The sequence below is a fragment of the Hyla sarda genome, unplaced genomic scaffold (assembly GCF_029499605.1).
Source record: "Hyla sarda isolate aHylSar1 unplaced genomic scaffold, aHylSar1.hap1 scaffold_2078, whole genome shotgun sequence".
Lineage (NCBI taxonomy): Eukaryota > Metazoa > Chordata > Amphibia > Anura > Hylidae > Hyla > Hyla sarda.
In genome coordinates this window covers 1-18,474 of record NW_026608742.1, presented here as the reverse complement: position 1 = coordinate 18,474, position 18,474 = coordinate 1, and the positions used below count along the sequence as shown (strand labels likewise).

Genomic DNA, 18,474 nt, shown 5'->3' with positions numbered 1-18,474 from the left:
TACGTTTATATATATGTGTGTGTGTGCGCGTATATATATATATATATATATATATATATATATATATATATATATTTCTCCGCCGAAATCACTTTTAAACCCATTTCCACCTTTTTTTCCCTTCTCTTCCTCTTACTTTTTTTTCACGTTTTTTTACGTTTTTCTCCTTTTCGCCTCTTTTCTGGGCGTATTATTCTTCTTTTTCTTCTTTTTTTTCGTCTAATGCATACCCCATCAGTGCAGCAATGCTTATTCAATACCGCCAGCAGATGGAGACACTGGGGGATAATTTTCTAAGGATTTATACTGATTTTTCCTGTCTGAATTTGTCGCACAGAAAGTTGCAGGCCAAATATGTGTGACATTTCTGCGACTTTAGCTTCTAGAGCATTTTTACAACATTATACATAGGTGCTGAATACATAAAAAGCGACTGTTCAGCGACAGACAAGTCGCATCGGCTGAAAGTAGGCCAGAATGTCAGTCCATGTTGGAGCAGGTTTAGATACAGTCTAAAGTATAGATCTCAAAGTCTGTGCACAGAATTTAGCGAGGGCCTCGCACCTTCTGATGCATCAGGTAGGTGCACAATAGCATAGCCTAACCCTCTGTACTTTGGTCTATATTGATGCGGGACATAGACAGCCAGCTGATGACCAATCCATTAGTGCAATGCATTTGTCTTTGCCTTTGCAATACCACAGAAGCAATGCATGGTCAATGTACAGCAATGACACACCTGTGTGAACAGCCAGGAGACCCCCCCCCCCCCCATGTTATGTTACATAGTTACATAGTTAGTACGGTCGAAAAAAGACATATGTCCCATCAAGTTCAACCAGGGAATTAAGGGGTAGGGGTGTGGCGCGATATTGGGGAAGGGATGAGATTTTATATTTCTTCATAAGCATTAATCTTATTTTGTCAATTAGGAACATTCAGCACCCACCCCGCTATCAAGGCAGCTGCCTATCATGTCATGCCCTACCTGCACAGGTGTGCTGGCTACTCAAATGATCCAATTAAGGAGGCCATTTAGTCAGCAGCAGCAGAAGTCCTGTGCCTGGACGCTCCAACAGCGGCCAGACACAAGCAGAAGCAGAAGCAGCAGCAGCACCACCTTTTGTTTTTTGGCTGCAGCAGCAGCAAGGCCCACAGGGCTGGCTAGCTGGCTAGCCAGCAAGCAGGTAGCAATGAAAGTAGGAATCTTTCTTTTTAACCCTGTAAGGGGGTGGTGCACTGTACCCGAAAGATACTGCCATATCGGGTCAATGCATAGGGCGACGGAAGCAAGCTTCGAAATCGGCCCCCCGTTCTCAAAAATCCATTTAATATATGGTCCCCAGATAGGGGACGTATCAGATATTAAACTGATAAGAACAGATACTACACTTGATCTTAGCCAAAAGGCCGAGAAGCGATAACCGTGAAAGGGGCGGGCCCAACAAGGTGCCCTTCATGGGCACTATCACTGCTTGCTGTCAGGGAGGCTGCCAGACAATTTTCCATGCACACTCTGGGCTGGGGGGCAGTCAACCACCAGTACACACACAGCAGAACCTAAACCCATACCATTATTGCTAAGCAGCAAGACAGGGGCCCATTGCACTCCCACGGGGCCTTTTTAAATGCAATCCATAACCCGGATTTGCCAGGAACCCTTCTTACTCCTCCTACTTGCATGTGACACTGGGGCTTAGGATCTGCATAGGAAACACACACACAAGCACACACCTACCTTTGTTGCCTGCAGATGCCTCCTTGGCTGTCCCCAAACGGTATCAAACCAACACCCACGGGAAGCTGTAAGCATAGAGGACATGCCTGCACCCCATTGGACTTTACCTGTGTGGGTTAAACCCGGGTTATTTGACAACCTATGGCGGTGATGGTTCTGCTCAGGCAGAGCAGTGCTGATGCTCCTCATAAAGCTGTCGCTGCTGTGAAGGTTCTAGGTGACATCACAAATCCCTATGGTTACATACACAACAAAGCTGGGTTGTTGTTGTTTACACTCTGCAAGGCCTGTGGAAGTGAGTGACATCATAGCACTGTAGTTCTGAGGGTTCTAGATGGATGCAACAATCTCCTGTTGCTTCTATGAAGGCCATAATAGACGACATCACCAAACAGCTCCATAGTCACATACACAGCAAAGGAGAGATGTTGTTTACACCTAGTGATGTCAGTGGTATTGAGTGACATCACAGCACAGTGCTAAGGCTCCTGGGCCTGGACACAGCAGCGGCTGCAATATCTCAACGGAGAATACGTTTATATATATGTGTGTGTGTGCGCGTATATATATATATATATATATATATATATATATATATATTTCTCCGCCGAAATCACTTTTAAACCCATTTCCACCTTTTTTTCCCTTCTCTTCCTCTTACTTTTTTTTTCACGTTTTTTTACGTTTTTCTCCTTTTCGCCTCTTTTCTGGGCGTATTATTCTTCTTTTTCTTCTTTTTTTTCGTCTAATGCATACCCCATCAGTGCAGCAATGCTTATTCAATACCGCCAGCAGATGGAGACACTGGGGGATAATTTTCTAAGGATTTATACTGATTTTTCCTGTCTGAATTTGTCGCACAGAAAGTTGCAGGCCAAATATGTGTGACATTTCTGCGACTTTAGCTTCTAGAGCATTTTTACAACATTATACATAGGTGCTGAATACATAAAAAGCGACTGTTCAGCGACAGACAAGTCGCATCGGCTGAAAGTAGGCCCAGAATGTCAGTCCATGTTGGAGCAGGTTTAGATACAGTCTAAAGTATAGATCTCAAAGTCTGTGCACAGAATTTAGCAAGGGCCTCGCACCTTCTGATGCATCAGGTAGGTGCACAATAGCATAGCCTAACCCTCTGTACTTTGGTCTATATTGATGCGGGACATAGACAGCCAGCTGATGACCAATCCATTAGTGCAATGGATGGCTGGAAGCATTTGTCTTTGCCTTTGCAATACCACAGAAGCAATGCATGGTCAATGTACAGCAATGACACACCTGTGTGAACAGCCAGGAGACCCCCCCCCCCCCCCCCATGTTATGTTACATAGTTACATAGTTAGTACGGTCGAAAAAAGACATATGTCCATCAAGTTCAACCAGGGAATTAAGGGGTAGGGGTGTGGCGCGATATTGGGGAAGGGATGAGATTTTATATTTCTTCATAAGCATTAATCTTATTTTGTCAATTAGGAACATTCAGCACCCACCCGCTATCAAGGCAGCTGCCTATCATGTCATGCCCTACCTGCACAGGTGTGCTGGCTACTCAAATGATCCAATTAAGGAGGCCATTTAGTCAGCAGCAGCAGAAGTCCTGTGCCTGGACGCTCCAACAGCGGCCAGACACAAGCAGAAGCAGAAGCAGCAGAAGCAGCAGCAGCACCACCTTTTGTTTTTTGGCTGCAGCAGCAGCAAGGCCCACAGGGCTGGCTAGCTGGCTAGCCAGCAAGCAGGTAGCAATGAAAGTAGGAATCTTTCTTTTTAACCCTGTAAGGGGGTGGTGCACTGTACCCGAAGATACTGCCATATCGGGTCAATGCATAGGGCGACGGAAGCAAGCTTCGAAATCGGCCCCCGTTCTCAAAAATCCATTTAATATATGGTCCCCAGATAGGGGACGTATCAGATATTAAACTGATAAGAACAGATACTACACTTGATCTTAGCCAAAAGGCCGAGAAGCGATAACCGTGAAAGGGGCGGGCCCAACAAGGTGCCCTTCATGGGCACTATCACTGCTTGCTGTCAGGGAGGCTGCCAGACAATTTTCCATGCACACTCTGGGCTGGGGGGCAGTCAACCACCAGTACACACAGCAGAACCTAAACCCATACCATTATTGCTAAGCAGCAAGACAGGGGCCCATTGCACTCCCACGGGGCCTTTTTAAATGCAATCCATAACCCGGATTTGCCAGGAACCCTTCTTACTCCTCCTACTTGCATGTGACACTGGGCTTAGGATCTGCATAGGAAACACACACACAAGCACACACCTACCTTTGTTGCCTGCAGATGCCTCCTTGGCTGTCCCCAAACGGTATCAAACCAACACCCACGGGAAGCTGTAAGCATAGAGGACATGCCTGCACCCCATTGGACTTACCTGTGTGGGTTAAACCCGGGTTATTTGACAACCTATGGCGGTGATGGTTCTGCTCAGGCAGAGCAGTGCTGATGCTCCTCATAAAGCTGTCGCTGCTGTGAAGGTTCTAGGTGACATCACAAATCCCTATGGTTACATACACAACAAAGCTGGGTTGTTGTTGTTTACACTCTGCAAGGCCTGTGGAAGTGAGTGACATCATAGCACTGTAGTTCTGAGGGTTCTAGATGGATGCAACAATCTCCTGTTGCTTCTATGAAGGCCATAATAGACGACATCACCAAACAGCTCCATAGTCACATACACAGCAAAGGAGAGATGTTGTTTACACCTAGTGATGTCAGTGGTATTGAGTGACATCACAGCACAGTGCTAAGGCTCCTGGGCCTGGACACAGCAGCGGCTGCAATATCTCAACGGAGAATACGTTTATATATATGTGTGTGTGTGCGCGTATATATATATATATATATATATATATATATATATATATATATATTTCTCCGCCGAAATCACTTTTAAACCCATTTCCACCTTTTTTTCCCTTCTCTTCCTCTTACTTTTTTTTCACGTTTTTTTACGTTTTTCTCCTTTTCGCCTCTTTTCTGGGCGTATTATTCTTCTTTTTCTTCTTTTTTTTCGTCTAATGCATACCCCATCAGTGCAGCAATGCTTATTCAATACCGCCAGCAGATGGAGACACTGGGGGATAATTTTCTAAGGATTTATACTGATTTTTCCTGTCTGAATTTGTCGCACAGAAAGTTGCAGGCCAAATATGTGTGACATTTCTGCGACTTTAGCTTCTAGAGCATTTTTACAACATTATACATAGGTGCTGAATACATAAAAAGCGACTGTTCAGCGACAGACAAGTCGCATCGGCTGAAAGTAGGCCAGAATGTCAGTCCATGTTGGAGCAGGTTTAGATACAGTCTAAAGTATAGATCTCAAAGTCTGTGCACAGAATTTAGCAAGGGCCTCGCACCTTCTGATGCATCAGGTAGGTGCACAATAGCATAGCCTAACCCTCTGTACTTTGGTCTATATTGATGCGGGACATAGACAGCCAGCTGATGACCAATCCATTAGTGCAATGGATGGCTGGAAGCATTTGTCTTTGCCTTTGCAATACCACAGAAGCAATGCATGGTCAATGTACAGCAATGACACACCTGTGTGAACAGCCAGGAGACCCCCCCCCCCCCCATGTTATGTTACATAGTTACATAGTTAGTACGGTCGAAAAAAGACATATGTCCATCAAGTTCAACCAGGGAATTAAGGGGTAGGGGTGTGGCGCGATATTGGGGAAGGGATGAGATTTTATATTTCTTCATAAGCATTAATCTTATTTTGTCAATTAGGAACATTCAGCACCCACCCGCTATCAAGGCAGCTGCCTATCATGTCATGCCCTACCTGCACAGGTGTGCTGGCTACTCAAATGATCCAATTAAGGAGGCCATTTAGTCAGCAGCAGCAGAAGTCCTGTGCCTGGACGCTCCAACAGCGGCCAGACACAAGCAGAAGCAGAAGCAGCAGCAGAAGCAGCAGCAGCACCACCTTTTGTTTTTTGGCTGCAGCAGCAGCAAGGCCCACAGGGCTGGCTAGCTGGCTAGCCAGCAAGCAGGTAGCAATGAAAGTAGGAATCTTTCTTTTTAACCCTGTAAGGGGGTGGTGCACTGTACCCGAAGATACTGCCATATCGGGTCAATGCATAGGGCGACGGAAGCAAGCTTCGAAATCGGCCCCCGTTCTCAAAAATCCATTTAATATATGGTCCCCAGATAGGGGACGTATCAGATATTAAACTGATAAGAACAGATACTACACTTGATCTTAGCCAAAAGGCCGAGAAGCGATAACCGTGAAAGGGGCGGGCCCAACAAGGTGCCCTTCATGGGCACTATCACTGCTTGCTGTCAGGGAGGCTGCCAGACAATTTTCCATGCACACTCTGGGCTGGGGGGCAGTCAACCACCAGTACACACAGCAGAACCTAAACCCATACCATTATTGCTAAGCAGCAAGACAGGGGCCCATTGCACTCCGACGGGGCCTTTTTAAATGCAATCCATAACCCGGATTTGCCAGGAACCCTTCTTACTCCTCCTACTTGCATGTGACACTGGGCTTAGGATCTGCATAGGAAACACACACACAAGCACACACCTACCTTTGTTGCCTGCAGATGCCTCCTTGGCTGTCCCCAAACGGTATCAAACCAACACCCACGGGAAGCTGTAGGCATAGAGGACATGCCTGCACCCCATTGGACTTACCTGTGTGGGTTAAACCCGGGTTATTTGACAACCTATGGCGGTGATGGTTCTGCTCAGGCAGAGCAGTGCTGATGCTCCTCATAAAGCTGTCGCTGCTGTGAAGGTTCTAGGTGACATCACAAATCCCTATGGTTACATACACAACAAAGCTGGGTTGTTGTTGTTTACACTCTGCAAGGCCTGTGGAAGTGAGTGACATCATAGCACTGTAGTTCTGAGGGTTCTAGATGGATGCAACAATCTCCTGTTGCTTCTATGAAGGCCATAATAGACGACATCACCAAACAGCTCCATAGTCACATACACAGCAAAGGAGAGATGTTGTTTACACCTAGTGATGTCAGTGGTATTGAGTGACATCACAGCACAGTGCTAAGGCTCCTGGGCCTGGACACAGCAGCGGCTGCAATATCTCAACGGAGAATACGTTTATATATATGTGTGTGTGTGCGCGTATATATATATATATATATATATATATATATATATATATATATATATATTTCTCCGCCGAAATCACTTTTAAACCCATTTCCACCTTTTTTTCCCTTCTCTTCCTCTTACTTTTTTTTCACGTTTTTTTACGTTTTTCTCCTTTTCGCCTCTTTTCTGGGCGTATTATTCTTCTTTTTCTTCTTTTTTTCGTCTAATGCATACCCCATCAGTGCAGCAATGCTTATTCAATACCACCAGCAGATGGAGACACTGGGGGATAATTTTCTAAGGATTTATACTGATTTTTCCTGTCTGAATTTGTCGCACAGAAAGTTGCAGGCCAAATATGTGTGACATTTCTGCGACTTTAGCTTCTAGAGCATTTTTACAACATTATACATAGGTGCTGAATACATAAAAAGCGACTGTTCAGCGACAGACAAGTCGCATCGGCTGAAAGTAGGCCAGAATGTCAGTCCATGTTGGAGCAGGTTTAGATACAGTCTAAAGTATAGATCTCAAAGTCTGTGCACAGAATTTAGCAAGGGCCTCGCACCTTCTGATGCATCAGGTAGGTGCACAATAGCATAGCCTAACCCTCTGTACTTTGGTCTATATTGATGCGGGACATAGACAGCCAGCTGATGACCAATCCATTAGTGCAATGGATGGCTGGAAGCATTTGTCTTTGCCTTTGCAATACCACAGAAGCAATGCATGGTCAATGTACAGCAATGACACACCTGTGTGAACAGCCAGGAGACCCCCCCCCCCCCCCATGTTATGTTACATAGTTACATAGTTAGTACGGTCGAAAAAAGACATATGTCCATCAAGTTCAACCAGGGAATCAAGGGGTAGGGGTGTGGCGCGATATTGGGGAAGGGATGAGATTTTATATTTCTTCATAAGCATTAATCTTATTTTGTCAATTAGGAACATTCAGCACCCACCCGCTATCAAGGCAGCTGCCTATCATGTCATGCCCTACCTGCACAGGTGTGCTGGCTACTCAAATGATCCAATTAAGGAGGCCATTTAGTCAGCAGCAGCAGAAGTCCTGTGCCTGGACGCTCCAACAGCGGCCAGACACAAGCAGAAGCAGAAGCAGCAGAAGCAGCAGCAGCACCACCTTTTGTTTTTTGGCTGCAGCAGCAGCAAGGCCCACAGGGCTGGCTAGCTGGCTAGCCAGCAAGCAGGTAGCAATGAAAGTAGGAATCTTTCTTTTTAACCCTGTAAGGGGGTGGTGCACTGTACCCGAAGATACTGCCATATCGGGTCAATGCATAGGGCAACGGAAGCAAGCTTCGAAATCGGCCCCCGTTCTCAAAAATCCATTTAATATATGGTCCCCAGATAGGGGACGTATCAGATATTAAACTGATAAGAACAGATACTACACTTGATCTTAGCCAAAAGGCCGAGAAGCGATAACCGTGAAAGGGGCGGGCCCAACAAGGTGCCCTTCATGGGCATATCACTGCTTGCTGTCAGGGAGGCTGCCAGACAATTTTCCATGCACACTCTGGGCTGGGGGGCAGTCAACCACCAGTACACACAGCAGAACCTAAACCCATACCATTATTGCTAAGCAGCAAGACAGGGGCCCATTGCACTCCCACGGGGCCTTTTTAAATGCAATCCATAACCCGGATTTGCCAGGAACCCTTCTTACTCCTCCTACTTGCATGTGACACTGGGCTTAGGATCTGCATAGGAAACACACACACAAGCACACACCTACCTTTGTTGCCTGCAGATGCCTCCTTGGCTGTCCCCAAACGGTATCAAACCAACACCCACGGGAAGCTGTAAGCATAGAGGACATGCCTGCACCCCATTGGACTTACCTGTGTGGGTTAAACCCGGGTTATTTGACAACCTATGGCGGTGATGGTTCTGCTCAGGCAGAGCAGTGCTGATGCTCCTCATAAAGCTGTCGCTGCTGTGAAGGTTCTAGGTGACATCACAAATCCCTATGGTTACATACACAACAAAGCTGGGTTGTTGTTGTTTACACTCTGCAAGGCCTGTGGAAGTGAGTGACATCATAGCACTGTAGTTCTGAGGGTTCTAGATGGATGCAACAATCTCCTGTTGCTTCTATGAAGGCCATAATAGACGACATCACCAAACAGCTCCATAGTCACATACACAGCAAAGGAGAGATGTTGTTTACACCTAGTGATGTCAGTGGTATTGAGTGACATCACAGCACAGTGCTAAGGCTCCTGGGCCTGGACACAGCAGCGGCTGCAATATCTCAACGGAGAATACGTTTATATATATGTGTGTGTGTGCGCGTATATATATATATATATATATATATATATATATATATATATATATATTTCTCCGCCGAAATCACTTTTAAACCCATTTCCACCTTTTTTTCCCTTCTCTTCCTCTTACTTTTTTTTCACGTTTTTTTACGTTTTTCTCCTTTTCGCCTCTTTTCTGGGCGTATTATTCTTCTTTTTCTTCTTTTTTTTCGTCTAATGCATACCCCATCAGTGCAGCAATGCTTATTCAATACCGCCAGCAGATGGAGACACTGGGGGATAATTTTCTAAGGATTTATACTGATTTTTCCTGTCTGAATTTGTCGCACAGAAAGTTGCAGGCCAAATATGTGTGACATTTCTGCGACTTTAGCTTCTAGAGCATTTTTACAACATTATACATAGGTGCTGAATACATAAAAAGCGACTGTTCAGCGACAGACAAGTCGCATCGGCTGAAAGTAGGCCAGAATGTCAGTCCATGTTGGAGCAGGTTTAGATACAGTCTAAAGTATAGATCTCAAAGTCTGTGCACAGAATTTAGCAAGGGCCTCGCACCTTCTGATGCATCAGGTAGGTGCACAATAGCATAGCCTAACCCTCTGTACTTTGGTCTATATTGATGCGGGACATAGACAGCCAGCTGATGACCAATCCATTAGTGCAATGGATGGCTGGAAGCATTTGTCTTTGCCTTTGCAATACCACAGAAGCAATGCATGGTCAATGTACAGCAATGACACACCTGTGTGAACAGCCAGGAGACCCCCCCCCCCCCCATGTTATGTTACATAGTTACATAGTTAGTACGGTCGAAAAAAGACATATGTCCATCAAGTTCAACCAGGGAATCAAGGGGTAGGGGTGTGGCGCGATATTGGGGAAGGGATGAGATTTTATATTTCTTCATAAGCATTAATCTTATTTTGTCAATTAGGAACATTCAGCACCCACCCGCTATCAAGGCAGCTGCCTATCATGTCATGCCCTACCTGCACAGGTGTGCTGGCTACTCAAATGATCCAATTAAGGAGGCCATTTAGTCAGCAGCAGCAGAAGTCCTGTGCCTGGACGCTCCAACAGCGGCCAGACACAAGCAGAAGCAGAAGCAGCAGAAGCAGCAGCAGCACCACCTTTTGTTTTTTGGCTGCAGCAGCAGCAAGGCCCACAGGGCTGGCTAGCTGGCTAGCCAGCAAGCAGGTAGCAATGAAAGTAGGAATCTTTCTTTTTAACCCTGTAAGGGGGTGGTGCACTGTACCCGAAGATACTGCCATATCGGGTCAATGCATAGGGCGACGGAAGCAAGCTTCGAAATCGGCCCCCGTTCTCAAAAATCCATTTAATATATGGTCCCCAGATAGGGGACGTATCAGATATTAAACTGATAAGAACAGATACTACACTTGATCTTAGCCAAAAGGCCGAGAAGCGATAACCGTGAAAGGGGCGGGCCCAACAAGGTGCCCTTCATGGGCACTATCACTGCTTGCTGTCAGGGAGGCTGCCAGACAATTTTCCATGCACACTCTGGGCTGGGGGGCAGTCAACCACCAGTACACACAGCAGAACCTAAACCCATACCATTATTGCTAAGCAGCAAGACAGGGGCCCATTGCACTCCCACGGGGCCTTTTTAAATGCAATCCATAACCCGGATTTGCCAGGAACCCTTCTTACTCCTCCTACTTGCATGTGACACTGGGCTTAGGATCTGCATAGGAAACACACACACAAGCACACACCTACCTTTGTTGCCTGCAGATGCCTCCTTGGCTGTCCCCAAACGGTATCAAACCAACACCCACGGGAAGCTGTAAGCATAGAGGACATGCCTGCACCCCATTGGACTTACCTGTGTGGGTTAAACCCGGGTTATTTGACAACCTATGGCGGTGATGGTTCTGCTCAGGCAGAGCAGTGCTGATGCTCCTCATAAAGCTGTCGCTGCTGTGAAGGTTCTAGGTGACATCACAAATCCCTATGGTTACATACACAACAAAGCTGGGTTGTTGTTGTTTACACTCTGCAAGGCCTGTGGAAGTGAGTGACATCATAGCACTGTAGTTCTGAGGGTTCTAGATGGATGCAACAATCTCCTGTTGCTTCTATGAAGGCCATAATAGACGACATCACCAAACAGCTCCATAGTCACATACACAGCAAAGGAGAGATGTTGTTTACACCTAGTGATGTCAGTGGTATTGAGTGACATCACAGCACAGTGCTAAGGCTCCTGGGCCTGGACACAGCAGCGGCTGCAATATCTCAACGGAGAATACGTTTATATATATGTGTGTGTGTGCGCGTATATATATATATATATATATATATATATATATATATATATATATTTCTCCGCCGAAATCACTTTTAAACCCATTTCCACCTTTTTTTCCCTTCTCTTCCTCTTACTTTTTTTTCACGTTTTTTTACGTTTTTCTCCTTTTCGCCTCTTTTCTGGGCGTATTATTCTTCTTTTTCTTCTTTTTTTTCGTCTAATGCATACCCCATCAGTGCAGCAATGCTTATTCAATACCGCCAGCAGATGGAGACACTGGGGGATAATTTTCTAAGGATTTATACTGATTTTTCCTGTCTGAATTTGTCGCACAGAAAGTTGCAGGCCAAATATGTGTGACATTTCTGCGACTTTAGCTTCTAGAGCATTTTTACAACATTATACATAGGTGCTGAATACATAAAAAGCGACTGTTCAGCGACAGACAAGTCGCATCGGCTGAAAGTAGGCCAGAATGTCAGTCCATGTTGGAGCAGGTTTAGATACAGTCTAAAGTATAGATCTCAAAGTCTGTGCACAGAATTTAGCAAGGGCCTCGCACCTTCTGATGCATCAGGTAGGTGCACAATAGCATAGCCTAACCCTCTGTACTTTGGTCTATATTGATGCGGGACATAGACAGCCAGCTGATGACCAATCCATTAGTGCAATGGATGGCTGGAAGCATTTGTCTTTGCCTTTGCAATACCACAGAAGCAATGCATGGTCAATGTACAGCAATGACACACCTGTGTGAACAGCCAGGAGACCCCCCCCCCCCCCCATGTTATGTTACATAGTTACATAGTTAGTACGGTCGAAAAAAGACATATGTCCATCAAGTTCAACCAGGGAATCAAGGGGTAGGGGTGTGGCGCGATATTGGGGAAGGGATGAGATTTTATATTTCTTCATAAGCATTAATCTTATTTTGTCAATTAGGAACATTCAGCACCCACCCGCTATCAAGGCAGCTGCCTATCATGTCATGCCCTACCTGCACAGGTGTGCTGGCTACTCAAATGATCCAATTAAGGAGGCCATTTAGTCAGCAGCAGCAGAAGTCCTGTGCCTGGACGCTCCAACAGCGGCCAGACACAAGCAGAAGCAGAAGCAGCAGAAGCAGCAGCAGCACCACCTTTTGTTTTTTGGCTGCAGCAGCAGCAAGGCCCACAGGGCTGGCTAGCTGGCTAGCCAGCAAGCAGGTAGCAATGAAAGTAGGAATCTTTCTTTTTAACCCTGTAAGGGGGTGGTGCACTGTACCCGAAGATACTGCCATATCGGGTCAATGCATAGGGCGACGGAAGCAAGCTTCGAAATCGGCCCCCGTTCTCAAAAATCCATTTAATATATGGTCCCCAGATAGGGGACGTATCAGATATTAAACTGATAAGAACAGATACTACACTTGATCTTAGCCAAAAGGCCGAGAAGCGATAACCGTGAAAGGGGCGGGCCCAACAAGGTGCCCTTCATGGGCACTATCACTGCTTGCTGTCAGGGAGGCTGCCAGACAATTTTCCATGCACACTCTGGGCTGGGGGGCAGTCAACCACCAGTACACACAGCAGAACCTAAACCCATACCATTATTGCTAAGCAGCAAGACAGGGGCCCATTGCACTCCCACGGGGCCTTTTTAAATGCAATCCATAACCCGGATTTGCCAGGAACCCTTCTTACTCCTCCTACTTGCATGTGACACTGGGCTTAGGATCTGCATAGGAAACACACACACAAGCACACACCTACCTTTGTTGCCTGCAGATGCCTCCTTGGCTGTCCCCAAACGGTATCAAACCAACACCCACGGGAAGCTGTAAGCATAGAGGACATGCCTGCACCCCATTGGACTTACCTGTGTGGGTTAAACCCGGGTTATTTGACAACCTATGGCGGTGATGGTTCTGCTCAGGCAGAGCAGTGCTGATGCTCCTCATAAAGCTGTCGCTGCTGTGAAGGTTCTAGGTGACATCACAAATCCCTATGGTTACATACACAACAAAGCTGGGTTGTTGTTGTTTACACTCTGCAAGGCCTGTGGAAGTGAGTGACATCATAGCACTGTAGTTCTGAGGGTTCTAGATGGATGCAACAATCTCCTGTTGCTTCTATGAAGGCCATAATAGACGACATCACCAAACAGCTCCATAGTCACATACACAGCAAAGGAGAGATGTTGTTTACACCTAGTGATGTCAGTGGTATTGAGTGACATCACAGCACAGTGCTAAGGCTCCTGGGCCTGGACACAGCAGCGGCTGCAATATCTCAACGGAGAATACGTTTATATATATGTGTGTGTGTGCGCGTATATATATATATATATATATATATATATATATATATATATATATTTCTCCGCCGAAATCACTTTTAAACCCATTTCCACCTTTTTTTCCCTTCTCTTCCTCTTACTTTTTTTTCACGTTTTTTTACGTTTTTCTCCTTTTCGCCTCTTTTCTGGGCGTATTATTCTTCTTTTTCTTCTTTTTTTTCGTCTAATGCATACCCCATCAGTGCAGCAATGCTTATTCAATACCGCCAGCAGATGGAGACACTGGGGGATAATTTTCTAAGGATTTATACTGATTTTTCCTGTCTGAATTTGTCGCACAGAAAGTTGCAGGCCAAATATGTGTGACATTTCTGCGACTTTAGCTTCTAGAGCATTTTTACAACATTATACATAGGTGCTGAATACATAAAAAGCGACTGTTCAGCGACAGACAAGTCGCATCGGCTGAAAGTAGGCCAGAATGTCAGTCCATGTTGGAGCAGGTTTAGATACAGTCTAAAGTATAGATCTCAAAGTCTGTGCACAGAATTTAGCAAGGGCCTCGCACCTTCTGATGCATCAGGTAGGTGCACAATAGCATAGCCTAACCCTCTGTACTTTGGTCTATATTGATGCGGGACATAGACAGCCAGCTGATGACCAATCCATTAGTGCAATGGATGGCTGGAAGCATTTGTCTTTGCCTTTGCAATACCACAGAAGCAATGCATGGTCAATGTACAGCAATGACACACCTGTGTGAACAGCCAGGAGACCCCCCCCCCCCCCCCATGTTATGTTACATAGTTACATAGTTAGTACGGTCGAAAAAAGACATATGTCCATCAAGTTCAACCAGGGAATTAAGGGGTAGGGGTGTGGCGCGATATTGGGGAAGGGATGAGATTTTATATTTCTTCATAAGCATTAATCTTATTTTGTCAATTAGGAACATTCAGCACCCACCCGCTATCAAGGCAGCTGCCTATCATGTCATGCCCTACCTGCACAGGTGTGCTGGCTACTCAAATGATCCAATTAAGGAGGCCATTTAGTCAGCAGCAGCAGAAGTCCTGTGCCTGGACGCTCCAACAGCGGCCAGACACAAGCAGAAGCAGAAGCAGCAGAAGCAGCAGCAGCACCACCTTTTGTTTTTTGGCTGCAGCAGCAGCAAGGCCCACAGGGCTGGCTAGCTGGCTAGCCAGCAAGCAGGTAGCAATGAAAGTAGGAATCTTTCTTTTTAACCCTGTAAGGGGGTGGTGCACTGTACCCGAAGATACTGCCATATCGGGTCAATGCATAGGGCGACGGAAGCAAGCTTCGAAATCGGCCCCCGTTCTCAAAAATCCATTTAATATATGGTCCCCAGATAGGGGACGTATCAGATATTAAACTGATAAGAACAGATACTACACTTGATCTTAGCCAAAAGGCCGAGAAGCGATAACCGTGAAAGGGGCGGGCCCAACAAGGTGCCCTTCATGGGCACTATCACTGCTTGCTGTCAGGGAGGCTGCCAGACAATTTTCCATGCACACTCTGGGCTGGGGGGCAGTCAACCACCAGTACACACAGCAGAACCTAAACCCATACCATTATTGCTAAGCAGCAAGACAGGGGCCCATTGCACTCCCACGGGGCCTTTTTAAATGCAATCCATAACCCGGATTTGCCAGGAACCCTTCTTACTCCTCCTACTTGCATGTGACACTGGGCTTAGGATCTGCATAGGAAACACACACACAAGCACACACCTACCTTTGTTGCCTGCAGATGCCTCCTTGGCTGTCCCCAAACGGTATCAAACCAACACCCACGGGAAGCTGTAAGCATAGAGGACATGCCTGCACCCCATTGGACTTACCTGTGTGGGTTAAACCCGGGTTATTTGACAACCTATGGCGGTGATGGTTCTGCTCAGGCAGAGCAGTGCTGATGCTCCTCATAAAGCTGTCGCTGCTGTGAAGGTTCTAGGTGACATCACAAATCCCTATGGTTACATACACAACAAAGCTGGGTTGTTGTTGTTTACACTCTGCAAGGCCTGTGGAAGTGAGTGACATCATAGCACTGTAGTTCTGAGGGTTCTAGATGGATGCAACAATCTCCTGTTGCTTCTATGAAGGCCATAATAGACGACATCACCAAACAGCTCCATAGTCACATACACAGCAAAGGAGAGATGTTGTTTACACCTAGTGATGTCAGTGGTATTGAGTGACATCACAGCACAGTGCTAAGGCTCCTGGGCCTGGACACAGCAGCGGCTGCAATATCTCAACGGAGAATACGTTTATATATATGTGTGTGTGTGCGCGTATATATATATATATATATATATATATATATATATATATATATATTTCTCCGCCGAAATCACTTTTAAACCCATTTCCACCTTTTTTTCCCTTCTCTTCCTCTTACTTTTTTTTCACGTTTTTTTACGTTTTTCTCCTTTTCGCCTCTTTTCTGGGCGTATTATTCTTCTTTTTCTTCTTTTTTTTCGTCTAATGCATACCCCATCAGTGCAGCAATGCTTATTCAATACCGCCAGCAGATGGAGACACTGGGGGATAATTTTCTAAGGATTTATACTGATTTTTCCTGTCTGAATTTGTCGCACAGAAAGTTGCAGGCCAAATATGTGTGACATTTCTGCGACTTTAGCTTCTAGAGCATTTTTACAACATTATACATAGGTGCTGAATACATAAAAAGCGACTGTTCAGCGACAGACAAGTCGCATCGGCTGAAAGTAGGCCAGAATGTCAGTCCATGTTGGAGCAGGTTTAGATACAGTCTAAAGTATAGATCTCAAAGTCTGTGCACAGAATTTAGCGAGGGCCTCGCACCTTCTGATGCATCAGGTAGGTGCACAATAGCATAGCCTAACCCTCTGTACTTTGGTCTATATTGATGCGGGACATAGACAGCCAGCTGATGACCAATCCATTAGTGCAATGGATGGCTGGAAGCATTTGTCTTTGCCTTTGCAATACCACAGAAGCAATGCATGGTCAATGTACAGCAATGACACACCTGTGTGAACAGCCAGGAGACCCCCCCCCCCCCCCATGTTATGTTACATAGTTACATAGTTAGTACGGTCGAAAAAAGACATATGTCCATCAAGTTCAACCAGGGAATTAAGGGGTAGGGGTGTGGCGCGATATTGGGGAAGGGATGAGATTTTATATTTCTTCATAAGCATTAATCTTATTTTGTCAATTAGGAACATTCAGCACCCACCCGCTATCAAGGCAGCTGCCTATCATGTCATGCCCTACCTGCACAGGTGTGCTGGCTACTCAAATGATCCAATTAAGGAGGCCATTTAGTCAGCAGCAGCAGAAGTCCTGTGCCTGGACGCTCCAACAGCGGCCAGACACAAGCAGAAGCAGAAGCAGCAGCAGCACCACCTTTTGTTTTTTGGCTGCAGCAGCAGCAAGGCCCACAGGGCTGGCTAGCTGGCTAGCCAGCAAGCAGGTAGCAATGAAAGTAGGAATCTTTCTTTTTAACCCTGTAAGGGGGTGGTGCACTGTACCCGAAGATACTGCCATATCGGGTCAATGCATAGGGCGACGGAAGCAAGCTTCGAAATCGGCCCCCGTTCTCAAAAATCCATTTAATATATGGTCCCCAGATAGGGGACGTATCAGATATTAAACTGATAAGAACAGATACTACACTTGATCTTAGCCAAAAGGCCGAGAAGCGATAACCGTGAAAGGGGCGGGCCCAACAAGGTGCCCTTCATGGGCACTATCACTGCTTGCTGTCAGGGAGGCTGCCAGACAATTTTCCATGCACACTCTGGGCTGGGGGGCAGTCAACCACCAGTACACACAGCAGAACCTAAACCCATACCATTATTGCTAAGCAGCAAGACAGGGGCCCATTGCACTCCCACGGGGCCTTTTTAAATGCAATCCATAACCCGGATTTGCCAGGAACCCTTCTTACTCCTCCTACTTGCATGTGACACTGGGCTTAGGATCTGCATAGGAAACACACACACAAGCACACACCTACCTTTGCTGCCTGCAGATGCCTCCTTGGCTGTCCCCAAACGGTATCAAACCAACACCCACGGGAAGCTGTAAGCATAGAGGACATGCCTGCACCCCATTGGACTTACCTGTGTGGGTTAAACCCGGGTTATTTGACAACCTATGGCGGTGATGGTTCTGCTCAGGCAGAGCAGTGCTGATGCTCCTCATAAAGCTGTCGCTGCTGTGAAGGTTCTAGGTGACATCACAAATCCCTATGGTTACATACACAACAAAGCTGGGTTGTTGTTGTTTACACTCTGCAAGGCCTGTGGAAGTGAGTGACATCATAGCACTGTAGTTCTGAGGGTTCTAGATGGATGCAACAATCTCCTGTTGCTTCTATGAAGGCCATAATAGACGACATCACCAAACAGCTCCATAGTCACATACACAGCAAAGGAGAGATGTTGTTTACACCTAGTGATGTCAGTGGTATTGAGTGACATCACAGCACAGTGCTAAGGCTCCTGGGCCTGGACACAGCAGCGGCTGCAATATCTCAACGGAGAATACGTTTATATATATGTGTGTGTGTGCGCGTATATATATATATATATATATATATATATATATATATATATATATTTCTCCGCCGAAATCACTTTTAAACCCATTTCCACCTTTTTTTCCCTTCTCTTCCTCTTACTTTTTTTTCACGTTTTTTTACGTTTTTCTCCTTTTCGCCTCTTTTCTGGGCGTATTATTCTTCTTTTTCTTCTTTTTTTCGTCTAATGCATAC

General features: G+C 45.9%; 8 non-coding genes across 8 annotated transcripts; all 8 read right to left on the bottom strand.

Moving 5' to 3' along the window:
* Nucleotides 1-1,229: 1,229 nt before the first annotated feature.
* On the bottom strand, nt 1,230-1,422 carry LOC130318858 (U2 spliceosomal RNA). Its single transcript, XR_008865299.1, has one exon. It is a non-coding gene; the product is annotated as a U2 spliceosomal RNA (small nuclear RNA).
* A 2,094-nt stretch (nt 1,423-3,516) lies between these two features.
* On the bottom strand, nt 3,517-3,707 carry LOC130318836 (U2 spliceosomal RNA). Its single transcript, XR_008865280.1, has one exon. It is a non-coding gene; the product is annotated as a U2 spliceosomal RNA (small nuclear RNA).
* Nucleotides 3,708-5,801: 2,094 nt separating this feature from the next.
* On the bottom strand, nt 5,802-5,992 carry LOC130318862 (U2 spliceosomal RNA). Its single transcript, XR_008865302.1, has one exon. It is a non-coding gene; the product is annotated as a U2 spliceosomal RNA (small nuclear RNA).
* Nucleotides 5,993-8,087: 2,095 nt separating this feature from the next.
* On the bottom strand, nt 8,088-8,278 carry LOC130318853 (U2 spliceosomal RNA). Its single transcript, XR_008865294.1, has one exon. It is a non-coding gene; the product is annotated as a U2 spliceosomal RNA (small nuclear RNA).
* Nucleotides 8,279-10,370: 2,092 nt separating this feature from the next.
* Nucleotides 10,371-10,561, bottom strand: LOC130318860 (U2 spliceosomal RNA). The gene has a single exon (XR_008865301.1). It is a non-coding gene; the product is annotated as a U2 spliceosomal RNA (small nuclear RNA).
* A 2,092-nt stretch (nt 10,562-12,653) lies between these two features.
* On the bottom strand, nt 12,654-12,844 carry LOC130318859 (U2 spliceosomal RNA). The gene has a single exon (XR_008865300.1). It is a non-coding gene; the product is annotated as a U2 spliceosomal RNA (small nuclear RNA).
* A 2,093-nt stretch (nt 12,845-14,937) lies between these two features.
* Nucleotides 14,938-15,128, bottom strand: LOC130318848 (U2 spliceosomal RNA). The gene has a single exon (XR_008865290.1). It is a non-coding gene; the product is annotated as a U2 spliceosomal RNA (small nuclear RNA).
* A 2,083-nt stretch (nt 15,129-17,211) lies between these two features.
* LOC130318835 (U2 spliceosomal RNA) lies at nt 17,212-17,402 on the bottom strand. The gene has a single exon (XR_008865279.1). It is a non-coding gene; the product is annotated as a U2 spliceosomal RNA (small nuclear RNA).
* Between the last annotated feature and the right edge of the window lie 1,072 nt (nt 17,403-18,474).